The sequence below is a fragment of the Podarcis tiliguerta genome (assembly GCF_965153285.1).
Source record: "Podarcis tiliguerta genome assembly, chromosome: Z".
Lineage (NCBI taxonomy): Eukaryota > Metazoa > Chordata > Lepidosauria > Squamata > Lacertidae > Podarcis > Podarcis tiliguerta.
In genome coordinates this window covers 37774656-37787804 of record NC_139553.1, presented here as the reverse complement: position 1 = coordinate 37787804, position 13149 = coordinate 37774656, and the positions used below count along the sequence as shown (strand labels likewise).

General features: G+C 42.0%; 1 long non-coding RNA gene across 3 annotated transcripts; it reads right to left on the bottom strand.

Annotated features, from left to right (window-relative positions):
* Positions 1–2459: 2459 nt before the first annotated feature.
* On the bottom strand, positions 2460–9185 carry LOC310668950. 3 transcript variants are annotated; one of them, XR_014506927.1, is made up of 4 exons: positions 8831–9185; positions 7939–8051; positions 6748–6859; positions 2460–2680 (listed from the first exon to the last, which is right to left on the bottom strand). It is a non-coding gene; the product is annotated as an uncharacterized lncRNA (long non-coding RNA). The 3 variants fall into 3 exon arrangements; XR_014506928.1 differs by having other exon boundaries at positions 8894–9184; XR_014506929.1 differs by lacking the exon at positions 8831–9185 and having other exon boundaries at positions 7939–8824.
* Positions 9186–13149: the final 3964 nt, after the last annotated feature.

Here is a 13149-nt window from a genome sequence, read left to right as displayed (position 1 = left end):
TGAAAGAGAGGTAGAGCTGAGTATCATCTGTATACTGATGAACACCCAGCCCAAACCCCCTGATGATCTCTCCCAGCGGCTTCATGTAGATGTTAAAAAACATGGGGGAGAGAATGGAACCCTGAGGCAGTCCACAAGTGAGAACGCAGGGGTCTGAACACTCATCCCCCAACACCACTTTCTGGACATGGCCCAGGAGGAAGGAGCAGAACCACTGTATAACAGTGCTCCCAGCTCCTTTAGATGGCCCAGAAGGATGTTACGGTCAATGGTATCAAAGGCCACTAAGAGGAAACAGCTTTCACCTTTGTCCCTAGCCCACTGGAGATCATTGACCAGCACGACCAAGGAAGTTTCAGTCCCATGATAAGGCCTGAATCCCGATTGGAAGGGATCCAAGTGGTTCGCATCCTCCAGGCATGCTTGGAGTTGTTCAGCAACCACCTGCTCAATCACCTTGCCCAAGAATGGAAGATTTGAGGCTAGGTGATAATTGGCCATATTGGCCGGGTCTAAAGATATTTTTTTTAAGAAGCGGTTTAATAACTGCCTCTTTCAGCGGATCTGGGAAGGCACCCCGCAGAGCCCATCGCCCAGTCCTTCCCAGTCCGCTTTTATTAGCCATGATGGGCAAGGATCAAGGAGACAGGTGGTCAGTTTCACTCATCCAAGCAGCCTGTCCACATCCTTGGAGGTAACAGATTGGAATTGATGAGTTAAGACTCTAACACTCTCTTTCCCCAGCCCTGCTTCCATGGTAGAGTCTACCTCTTTCCGAATCTGAGCGACTTTATCTGCAAAAAAACCCCTGCAAAATCGTTGCAGGAGATCTTGGGGTCTTTACCAGGCCCCGATGGCAAAGGTGGTTCCGTTAAATTATGAACCACCTAAAAGGGACTCCTGCTGCTATTTTCTGCAGGCGGTGAAGAAAGTTCTCTTTGCCATCACTATTGCTACTTGGTAGGCTCAACATTGAGCTCTTACCTGTGTCTGGTCAGATTCAAAATGAGTTTTCCTTTATAATTTATTATCTAAAATGATATACCTAATCAAGGGCAGTTACTTTTCCAATAGCTTAGGCTCATCAACAGGAGGGAAATCCTGAGTGCCAGATATTGTAGGATGCCACAGCAACTCTCATAAATCTTAGCCAGCATAACCAATGGTCAGGGACAATGTAGTCCCACGACATCTGAAGGGCACTACATGGACCACCCCCGCATTAGAGTCACTTTCCCCACCCAGAAATTTAACTTCTAGCAGGAGAGGTGAACCCTGAAGACTGATAATGCCAGTGGATCACACTAACTGCATTTTATCTAGACATCCTGAAAAGGCAAAAGTAGGAACAAAATGGTATGTGTGTGTGTCCAGAGAGAGAATAGTAATGGAATAGAGAATAGAGATCAATGGAGGCTATGAATGTGATTTCAGTACCTTTCACCCAGAGGCGGAGCTAGCTGCTCCAGCACCCGGAGAGGTGCACATGCTGTGCACCCGGGGGGCGGAGCAGGTGTCCCAGGTAGGTGCTGCCCACAGCGAGTGTCCCAGGGGGCGGTGGCGCAGCAATGTCACTCCCCCTCAGGGATGACACCTAGGGCAAACTGCACCTACCACAACTCCTTCCTCCGCCAGTGCTTTCACCCATGGTACGGATTCAAGTCTTTACTGCAGTCGGCCCTCAAAGAAAAGTCCTTTAGGTAAAACGAACCTTTCGAGCTGCAGACTTATGTGTTAATCAGTGCCAAAACATTAGAAGAACTGATTAGTTTTGTTTAACACAAATCCTCTAGGGTTTGGGACGATTCGATTTTTGCAGACTTGATTTGTACACCCTTTGTTCCTTTGAAGCAATAAGGCAGAGATCTTTGAGACCCTTCATTGATCTCTCCTCTTTTCTTGTGATCGCGGTAAGAGTTTTACAAAGTGTGAGGTTCTTCACATTTTTTTGCATGAAACGATTAGCAGGGAGCTTGGTGCTAAAACTTTAATAAAGAGAATTTCAAGTTGCATTCTAGAGTAAAGTGACATGTCAGCTTCAAAAGATCAAGTCAAAATCGTTCTGTGAGCTTCTTCTGTTGAATAAATGATGTTCAGAAGAAATGAAAAAGAGGCTGAGTTGATACAAGATGATAGTTTGAAAACACACTAATTGGTGCTGAGCATATAGTATGTAAATTGTGTATACTTTAATTTTTAAACATCATTGAGATGGTTGAAGCACTTAGAAGATGTGGGTTGTAAATAAAATTTAAAGCAGTATCATACCACTTTAAACAGTCACGACTCCCTGCAAAGAATGCTGGGAACTGGAGTTTGTTAGTAGTGTTAAGAGTTGTTAGGAGACCCTTAATCCATTCACAGAGTTACAATTCTGAGGGGTTTAACATTCAATCCCTCTTCTGAAGGAACTTGAGGACTTGGGGTCTCCTAACAATTCTCAGTTCCCCTATAGTTCCCAGGATGCTGGAGGGGGCTGGGGAATTATGACCATATAATGTTGCTTTAAATGAGTAGTGCAGATGGGGCCAAGGAGTCAAACCTCTCACTGCTGCAGAGGGAGAGACGAAACAGTGTGGCCTTCTCCATCAGCTTGGCTAGAATCCTCTCCTCTCCAAGAACCTTTGTCATCAGTATCCATTCCACCTGGCTGCCAGAGAGACAGAGAGAGAGGCTGGATCTAGACACAGCAAAGAAGCATTTCAGGAAAATGTGTTGTAAACTTTGTATGAGAAATTGTGTTGGTAAAAATCGAACTCCACAGTGCCATCTGGTATCACAATGTTATAATGCATATACAATGCATATAAAACACTTTTTCTTTACCCATCTATAGCTGAGTCCAGAGAGAGAGAGAGAGAGAAGGAAATTAGACAGTGAACACCCCCCCCCATTGAATGGACCAATATTTCATTTGACCACATGCAGGTCCAACTACAAAAAATCAGTTATCCCAACATAGAGAATGATGCCCAAACCTTGTTATGCACACCACAGATTCAAATATTGCAGCAGCTGGAATATGCCTATTTCCTCACTGCATTACTTGTTTGTGCTCTGATGGTTGGTGGCAGCCCTTTTCAGGCAGAGACCATGTTGAAACATAGAGGACAAGTCAAAGAGCAGGAGACATCAGACAAATCAGTTTTTCCTTTGTCTCTCTTTTGGTGGTTGTCTGCAGCCATTCCAGAAATGAACAATGGGGGGTATGGAAGGTGGGGAGATCAGACAAATTACAGATAATAAATGTTCCCATTGGAATAAGTGGAAATTTTGGACTCGTTATGCAAATGCTTGTCTAATGAACAATTTCCAGGGGATGCGTATGGTACGGCGTATGTGTATGGTAAGAAGGGAAAGCATTTCTCAGAATCACCTTTTGCAGTGGTCATTCTGCCTGTTCATTATGTAGCATCATCTGGGAGGAAAATGATGGAACTGGTACCCATATTTTCTGGTTTTCCTTTCCCTCCCCCCCCCCCCTTTGTATCATTTCCAATATATTAAAGGCTATTATTTTAAACTGTAACTGCATGAAGTACCTGGACAGGAAGGTTTATATAAATGCGGGAAGTAAGCAGAATTTGATTAAATAGAATAGATAATGTTGAGCCCTAACACACACACATGTAAGTTCCCTGTGTAGCAGCCATGGTGCAATTACCATTTATGCCTCAACCAATGCTGTACCAATTGTGGAACTCGGATGCCTAATTATGATCTGCTGGCATTTCCCTGCAAGATTTTGTCCCCGTTATGAGAACTCAAGTTAGGAGAGAAAAGGGGAATCTGCCCATGGGGGCCTGAATGTGGCAGGTGGCAGCTTTTCGTACAAAGGAAGAAGACTGATCATACTCATTGATTTTGTGAGTTACACACTCTGATATTTAATAGCAGAAGAGATACCCCATGAGCAAGCCTGAAGGGCTGTGCAAATTTCTTCCTCCGTGCCTTTCTCATGTGGATGCTGAGGCTAGAAATGCTGCCAAAAAGCCAATATCCAATTTGTCAAGAGTGTCCTTAGTCTCAAAAGAGACTGTGTAAAACAATAGCTCTCTAGTCAGCCATCTCTTGAGCATCATTAGCGCTATTTCTAAATCTGTTTCCTTCGACTGCTAAATGTTGTTGGGCAATGTCAAGTGGAAAGTTAACAGTTGGTAGAGTTTTGCTTAGCTAATAGCTAGTGATGTGTCTTTAATGGTATTTGATGGTCTTAGGCCCAGAAAACTGGCTCAGGGTGGGGGCTCAGGAGAAACTGTATGAGCAGAACTGAGTTTTGCAGCTGGTCACAAAGTACTAGGGCTGTGTGCATGAATGCCCCCCCCCCCACCTCTGCAGTCTTTTTTTTTTTTTTTTAAGTACAGTCATACATTGGGTTGAAGTTGCTTCAGGTTGAGCACTTTCGGGTTGCGCTCCGTGGCGACCCGGAAGTAACGGAATGTGTTACTTCCGGGTTTCGCCGCTCACGCATGTGCACAAGTGCTAAATCGTGCTTTATGCATGTGCACAAGTGCCAAATCGCACCACGCACCTGCGCAGATACAGCGCTTCAGGTTGCAGGCTTTTCATGTTGTGAACGGGCCTCCGGAACAGATCCCGTTCGCAACCAGAGGTACCCCTGTACAAAGGGAATTATTTCTATTATGCCAGCCTTTTTGCACATCTACTTTTTGTGCTATCTGCTCCAAATAGTAGCTAGTCATGCAAGAAGTTCTTGCTCTTCCTCTTCAAGATTTATTTCTATCAGGTGATATTTCCAACAAAGTGTGTAGACCTTTCGGTCTCTGACCATAGATGGCAGTTGAACACATCTCAATGCAACCCTTGCACCTCCCCAGAAAAATTATGGAACAGCAATAACTAGTAAGGACTTCAAGAGCAATATATATATATATATATATATATATATATATATATATATATATATAAAATTTAAAATGCTTTGCTTGTCCCACATGCTTTTTCCCTGGGGGAGGGAGACTGTGGATCTGGGATCTTGTGCTGGATATAAATATAGCAAAGAAGGCTCATAGAACCTTGTTATAGCGTAGTGAAGACGGATCTCTTTACATATCCAAAGGCCCTTTGTCCCCTCCCCTCCTGCAGACATTCACGGTGTCAACTTTTTAAACTTTAGTGTACAGATTCAAAGGAAGAAATGCAGAATTGCTGTGAATCTGAAGTCAGATCCCAACCTCTGAAAAGGAAGAAGGCATTATGTAGTAGAGGTGTTTCGCCTAAAAAAGAATAGTGCTTCCTTCCTCTGTGCTCTGAATCATGCAGGGAGTGTCTGTTCCATGCACTATTTATTTCTGAGCATTGTAACCGTCTGTTTAAAATCGGATGCTAAATCTTGCATGAGTATTGATCATAACTGAATATCATCCATTATGAATACAGCATTTTGTTCTGAAGAATGGCTTATTAAAATGATAGAGGTTGAGCAGTGAAGTGGGGAGGGAAGAAGCAGTGGCTATTTAATTAGCTGCTGTAATTTTTCACGGTCATTGTAAAGAGGGGTGAAATGGCCACATTTTCTTCTCAGCTCTGTAATATCTCTTTGTGTATTGGAACATTATATCAGATTCTCTGTTTACCAGGCCTGCACTGAGGATAAAAGAATCACCCACCCACCCCAATTTTAAAAAGTCATTATTTTGCATTTTATAGCAGCAGCTTGAGAAAGCAAAGTTGTTCCTCCTGGAAGAGAAAGTTGCTCAGTTATTGATAGTTGCCATCTAATTTGTTTAGTTTTATAAACCGTAGCAGCCAACATCCTTGTTAGCTAATGCCACTTTAAACAGACCCAAGCCTTGTGATGTACACTATGTTAGCTTTCCTAAAATATAAATAACAAATATATCTTTAACAGAATAGCTTGCAGAACCAGCTGCCGCTGCTTCAGACACCATCATGCATCCCAGATAAAGGAGGCTTTGGCAGCAATGGCAGAATGGGGTGGGTGGAGTAGCACCTTACCATTTCCTGTTGGGTAGTGACATGTGACCAAAGGTGGAGATGGTCAGTTCCAAATTCACTCTTAAAATGTGGGATCAAACACAACTATGCCATTGTCAAAGGCAAACACAGAAATACCATTACTAAAAGTTTAGGGTTGACAATTGCCCCCTTGATATGTTTTGAGCTACAGAACAGAAGACTGTTGTGTATACCAAAGCCTTTATTCCATCTCTTCCAAGCCCTCATGTGTCTTGATAGCCGTTTGGTGCATGAGGAACCATCCAACTCATAATAACTAATATTACTTTCCCTGACTTCCTTTCATAGGATGGACTATTATGGACTAATTAATTTTTTAAGATGAGAGATCTTACATGTTAAACACCGAGACCTGCAATCACTCTTTTGTTAGCATTTTATTTCCATCCCTTCTCAGGCTGAGATGCCATTTTAAATTAAGTGTGGACTGGAGAGAAGATTTGATGCCCCTTAACCACACATAACTCATTTTCAAAGTTCCACATCCCTAGACTAGCAGATAGGTGAACAAAACATAAACATTGTAAAATTATTTTATTAGCCCACGAGCATATTCATGTTTCTTATGAAAGGGTGCTACATATGGCAAAAGTATCACTTTACCCCTCTTCCTTATACCACTGATATTGATAATTAGGTAAATTAATTACTTCATCAGCAAATCAGAGGTCCAACAATCTCCCCACAAATTTGGCGGCACTGAGCACAATAACTAATTAACATAAAGGTGACAAAGTGACCGCTTACCTTTTAAAGCTGTAATTACCCCTGCTATTGCAAAATAGGCCTCCGTTATGCAGATGGCTGATTAGTAAACGTTCCAAAATGTTGCATCTAATTTTAGTAGCCAAACATCCATCTAAGTAAAAAACAAAACAAAAAAACTTTATGTAACAAAGTTTGATTACACTTCTAACAATGTTGAAGGTCTACAAAAGTAATTTTACTGTGAAGGAATAACAACATACAAGAAAACCAGGGTAGTGTGTATGAGATTTCAGGGTTTTAGATGGTACCTACTTTGGTAATAATAATAATAATAATAATAATAATAATAATAATAATAATAATAATTTATTTATATCCTGCCCTTCCAACAGAATATTAAAATACAATAGTTTATTAAACATTAAAAGCTTCCCTAAACAGGGCTGCCTTCAGATGTCTTCTAAAAGTCTGGCAGTTGTTTTTCTCTTTGTCATCTGGTGGGAGGGCGTACCACAGGGCGGTCACCACTACTGAGAAGGCCCTCTAGCTGGTTCCCTGTAACTTGGCTTCTCGCAGCGAGGGAACCACCAGAAGGCCCTCGGTGCTGGACCTCAGTGTCCACGCTGAACGATGGGGGTGGAGACGCTCCTTCAGGTTTACTGGACAGAGGCCATTTAGGGTTAAGCTTTACATAAAATCCTCTCTCTGCATATCTTTGTCCATCCGTCATCTTCATTTTCCTTCTCCTTTCTTTGAACAAAAACTAGTAATCTGCTGTGTTCATTCCTCTAGTTCATCAATGCTATTTTCACAAGCTGGCATCAGCATCAGCTGTGCAGACAAGGCCCTGTTGGTGAAACCAGCCAATATTCTAGAGCAGCTGACTCCAATGTGGCGCCATCCACATACTGTTGGATTACAACTTCCATCAACAATAGACAACATGGTCAATGATCAGGGGTTATGGGAGGAATAGTTCACCAATATATGGACTGCTGTTCTGGACACAGAGAATCAAGGCATGTTTGTTGAGACCAGAAGATGAGGAGTAGAGCCAGAGGTCTGGCTAGAATGAGTTACTAAACAAAATTGTGATGTTCTGGGCTATTTTTCTTCTAAGAATAATGAAAGCAATGAGACCTTATTGCCAAGCAGTTGTGGAAGCAGGAAGAGGTGAAAAAGCAAAGAAGGAAAGGGCCTCCTTAGGGGAAATGGATTGCCTCACCATACCCAACTTTGTTCCTTCAATTCAGCCAAGTACTTCATCCTCCGAGACACCTTGCTTTGCATTTGTAAGTAAATCCATCCATTTGCATGCCAAGACCCCATGACCCTTCAGTTCCCTAAGGGTGAATAAACCAGACAAGAGAACAGCATATGGTATTATGGGTTCCAACAGGCCACAAGCAGTGGCTCTTCAGGGTTTCAAATGGGAGTCTTCCCCAGCCCCACCCATCAACGCCAGGAAGTGAAACTAGGATCTTGTGCTTGTCATGCATGTTGTTTTTATCATTCAGCTACAGTTCTCCCCCTAACTAACTGCAGCTCACGAGAGACATTGCTTCACATAGTATGGTACCTCCCCCCTTGTTTTGGTCTGAATGGTGCTGGTGGTTGAAATAGGCTTTGTAGTTTGCTAAAAAAAATATGCAAACCTGCAATGCCTGCATATTGGGTGTGAAAGTGGGATAGGTAACTCTAGATGTACTCCAGGCGATGATTCTTCTCTTTTAAAAAGACTCAAAAGTTCTTGGGGGAATAAAGGTAACAGAGATAGGGGCTTTGCAGGAGTAGCCCACCTCTTTGGAAGTACCTTCTCTGGAGAAAAATGTATTGATGGCATACTCATGTATGTGCTGTTGTTGTAACCCACTTTGCATTTCTTTTTGCAAAGAAAAAGAATAACTAAAGCATATTTTCGTGGCTGTTCTTCTTTGCATTTGACTGCTGAATTCATGCTAAGTTCTATGTTTTAATTGCTGCTGTTTAGCTGTTAATTTATTGACCTTGTTCTATCCTTGTATATCTGTGTTGTATTGATGTTTTGTTAGCACATTGGAAAGGTTTTGCTTTAAAAGGGCAGAATGGAAAGGCATTGAATAAATAAATGAATAAGTAAAACCTTCGGCTCTGCCTTTGGGGTGATAATTGTTTTTCAAAACGAGAATTGTTCAAGGATCCTTACTGGATGCTACTGGGGTTTTACTGCTGCATCCCAGACAGAGATTATTTACACACACACACACACACTTCATGTCATGAGACAAAGGTTCTTGAGAGCAGAAGCAGTAAGGCCTACAAGGTCTACACAATCATTCAAGCCTAAGCCTGCTAACAGCAAACTGCTAAGCCACTGTGACTCGTGACTCATCTTGGGTGATGACTTGTTCTCCCTATAAAAGTAGCCAGCCTCTCTGTGGGCCTCAGTGTCTCTCTCTCTCTCTATCTGTGTGTGTGTGTCTCAGCCAGTGTGTGTGTGTTGTGTTGTTGCAGACAGAGTGGCTCCAGGACTCTAGTAAATCAATAACTAAGACTGTGCCTCTGTGAAGAGCCAGATAGCTGTTATGAGCACTCTGTGTATGCTCTTTAACTATGTTGTTTCTGAACAACTTTATTTTCTCAAGTAAAAGTTTTATTCTGTTTATGAAGAAAACTCTGTGTTGATTAATTTACCGTTACGCAACACTTCATTCCTACTCATTGTGCTGCTATAAAGGAATTCACTGTCTCAATCAGCATCTCTTCCCCCACCCCATTTTCAAATTCCATAATGTAATTACACTGGAAAAAAAATGTATAGTGGGAGGATCGTTTCTGTGATACACACACACACTCACAGTGGTAACTCGGGTTACAAACTCCACTAACCTGGAAGTAGTACCTCGGGTTAAGAACTTTACCTCAAAATGAGAACAGAAATCGTGCGGTGGCAGTGGGAGGCCCCATTAGCCAAAGTGGTATCTCAGGTTAAGAATGGTTTCAGGTTAAGAACGGACTGCCGGAATGAATTTTCGTAACCAGAGATACCACTGTATATGTATAGGTGTGTGTGTATATCTATACAGTGGTGCCTCGCAAGACAAAAAGAATCCATTCCGTGAGTCTCTTCGTCTAGCGGTTTTTTCGTCTTGCGAAGCAACCCTATTAGCGGATTAGCGCTATTAGCGGTTTAGCGGCTATTAGCGGCTATTAAAGGCTTAAGGGATTAGCGGATTAGCTGCTAAAAGGCTATTAGCAGCTTAGTGCCTTAGAAAAAGGGGTTGGGGAGCGGAAAAAACCCCCCAGGAATCGCAAGACATTTTCATCTTGCGAAGCAAGCCCATAGAGAAATTTAGCACCTCCAAAACGGAAAACCCTTTCGTCTAGCGGGTTTTCCGTCTTGCGAGGCATTCGTCTTGCGGGGCATCACTGTATATGTATATGTATACACACACACACACATATACATATATGCATATTTCTGTCTTGTCGTGGTATGCAAGCTGTCTTTCAAGTGCCATTGCCAGCCTGTATTTATGAATGTAATTTGTTGTTAAGCAGAATTTCTGCAATAATCTTGGCAAAGAAGACAGGGAACAAAACTTATCCCCTGGATCGTGGCTTATCCCTCAACCCACAAAACAAGCCTTTTTGAGCTCCATGTCAAAAATGATATGTTCATCTTTCTTGAGACCGAACACAGTTCCTGTGATAGGGAATGTCGAGTTGCACGGTTGATGCTAATACAAAGTGCTGGAATTCAGGTAGGTGCCTGGGGATCAGTCTTATGAAATGTCCATAAGAAAATGGCTGTAGCAGTGTGATGATTGAAAGACAGATTTGGTAAATGGTTTAAAAGGCAGACCTTCGGGGGGACTTATCAAGAGATGGTAATGGGCTAAAGAACTTCAGGAAAAATTAGACAGAATCAGCAGTCCCCTAAGGGAGATGGCTGAGAATTAATCCTGCCATCAACATTTGAGATCACTGAATTTTCCATATGAAGATTTTGAATTATGAGTGTTTAAAAATACCTGAGTATTACTTTTATTTTTTCTGAGAAAAAACAAACAAACATGCAGAGGTCGGGAGCTGGTTTCCTATGGGCCAAATCTGGCCCACACAACTAGTTTGCCAACCTCTTTTAGCAGCAGTCCAAAAGGACTTTCTGAAGCAGTGGGGTGGGGTGGCAGTGCTCACCTGGCCTCTGGACATCTGAGTCATTGCTGCTATCGGACAGGGGAAGGGCAAGAGGGCAGGAAATTTAGCATAGTACAAAAGCACAAGTGAAGGCAATCCGGCATCCCTGCTGATATATACTTGCATCGCACTGACCTCCCTGACACCTCACTCCTTTCCTAATAAGTAGCATTGACTCAGCTCCCAAGATGTAGTGGTGACTCAAGCGAGTGCTGCAACTTCACCACTGTCCGCATTCCTCTTCTTTCTCAGTCAGAAAGACCAGGGTCTAGAGAAGCCTGCAACATGGGGAACTACTGTCCCAAGCCACTATTCCCAAAGGTTTCACTTGTCTTTCACATTCGGAAAACTGAGAGATCCAGTGCCTCTAGACACATACCAATATCTCCTCCCGTACAACTACTAAGGGAAAGAAAATAGTATATGCAACATATTTCTTTTGCAAAATGTCTCCAGCTGATACACAGCCTCCCAACTTCAATCGTCATTGCTCTGAATTACTCGATAATGTTGAAAAGTAAATGAGGAAATTGCTTTGAAAACTGCTCCTAGATATTTGCACATCGCAACTATCAAAATGTAGTCGCTCCCTAATAGGTGTGGATCTCCCCACTCCCAAATGCTGATATTTGTTTCTTCTTGATATAAATATAAATTTCAGTAATTTAGTGAACTCTCTATTAGGTATGCTTATTTGGAAGGTAACAATTATGACTACTTCTGTTTCCTAGCAACATACACAGTGTGTGAGGATTGTGGTGGTGGTGGGGTTGCTGTCCAGAGGAAGAACATTTAAATAGTAACAATGTCAAAGTATTCCAGTGGAAAAAGAAGCAGAAATTGCTGGAGTTGGTATGCTCGTCTTTAGTCAGGAATGAAAATCAGTCAAGTAAATGCAAGAAGTATTAATTGATATCTTTGCTGTTTTTAAGTTCAGGAACAATATGCCGTTGGTGACTCTAACATTGTTTTGATGTTTCCTTTACACTGAAATGAAAGTCGGTTATGAAAATTGTTACATAATGTACCTTAAATAGCAGACAGGGGGGAAAAACCAACAACTTAATATTTGGCAGAAACTGAACTACAGCAAAATGGAAACAGTGCTGATTGTGACAAATACAGGTTGGAATGGAAATCACTACCATCTTAGATCCCTAGCTCCCAAAGTAATGTCTTTCTACAGCCAGTGCCAAAGTATGTGAATAGGAAGGAAAGCAGAAATATGACGAGGTTGTCAAGCTTTACCCAGAATTTTCACTGTGCAGAAAATTGGATCAATACAATGAAACAAAACTAATGAGATAACCCTAAAGATGCCTGACTCACCTTGATGTAGTCTTTATGTCGGCGCACACACGCACAGACACATACATACACGGTGGATCCTCTAGTTACGTACCGCTCTGGATACGTAACTTTCGGATTACGAATGCAGCAAACTTGGAAGTGTATACTTTTGGGTTTCGCCGCATGCGCAGAAGCGCTCAATCGCAGAAGAGACACCTCTGCCTACGGACATTTCTGGTTGCAGACGGACCCCTGGAACGAATTTAATTCATTTCTGATATATTGCAGAAATACACACACACACACTGTGTATATGTGTGTGTGTGTATTTCTGCAATATATCAAACCCCTCAGAAATAATATGTAGGCATCTGTAAAGCAATTGCACAGTTCTTTTAAATTTTGGATTCACAGATATTTCATTACTCTGCTTTGCTCAATTACGATTTAATATTTACCTTTGTGTTTATGAATTATATATATCACAAGGTCAGGATCTTTGGAAAGAGAACCAAAAAATACATCAGATTTTTCAAGCTACACTAAGTGTTGCATGTTTTATAGAAACCTTTCTCTTCCCTTTTATATCAAGAGATGCAGGTACAACGGTAGATAGGCTTCCCAGAAGGTTTCATTATGGAGACATTATCAAGGAAGCACAACATGAAATACAGCCTTTTCCTGAAGTGTGAGCTTAGACATTTTTTCTCACATATTTATAGAGAAGTAGGCAACCTGCTTCTTACCTAGAGCAATGATGGAAAATTATTGTGAAGTAAATAATTTTGAAGCTTTAATTAGATGCATACACATGGACATGTTTGGGGTATTGCGAGTTCATCAATTAAGGAGACATTCACCATGCCTCATGGGGAATATGCACAACCTCTGACCATATAGTAGCAGGGCTAGCCAATCCATGAGACAAGGTGAGGTGACCGCCTCAGGCAGCACGATCCCGAGGAGAAGCAG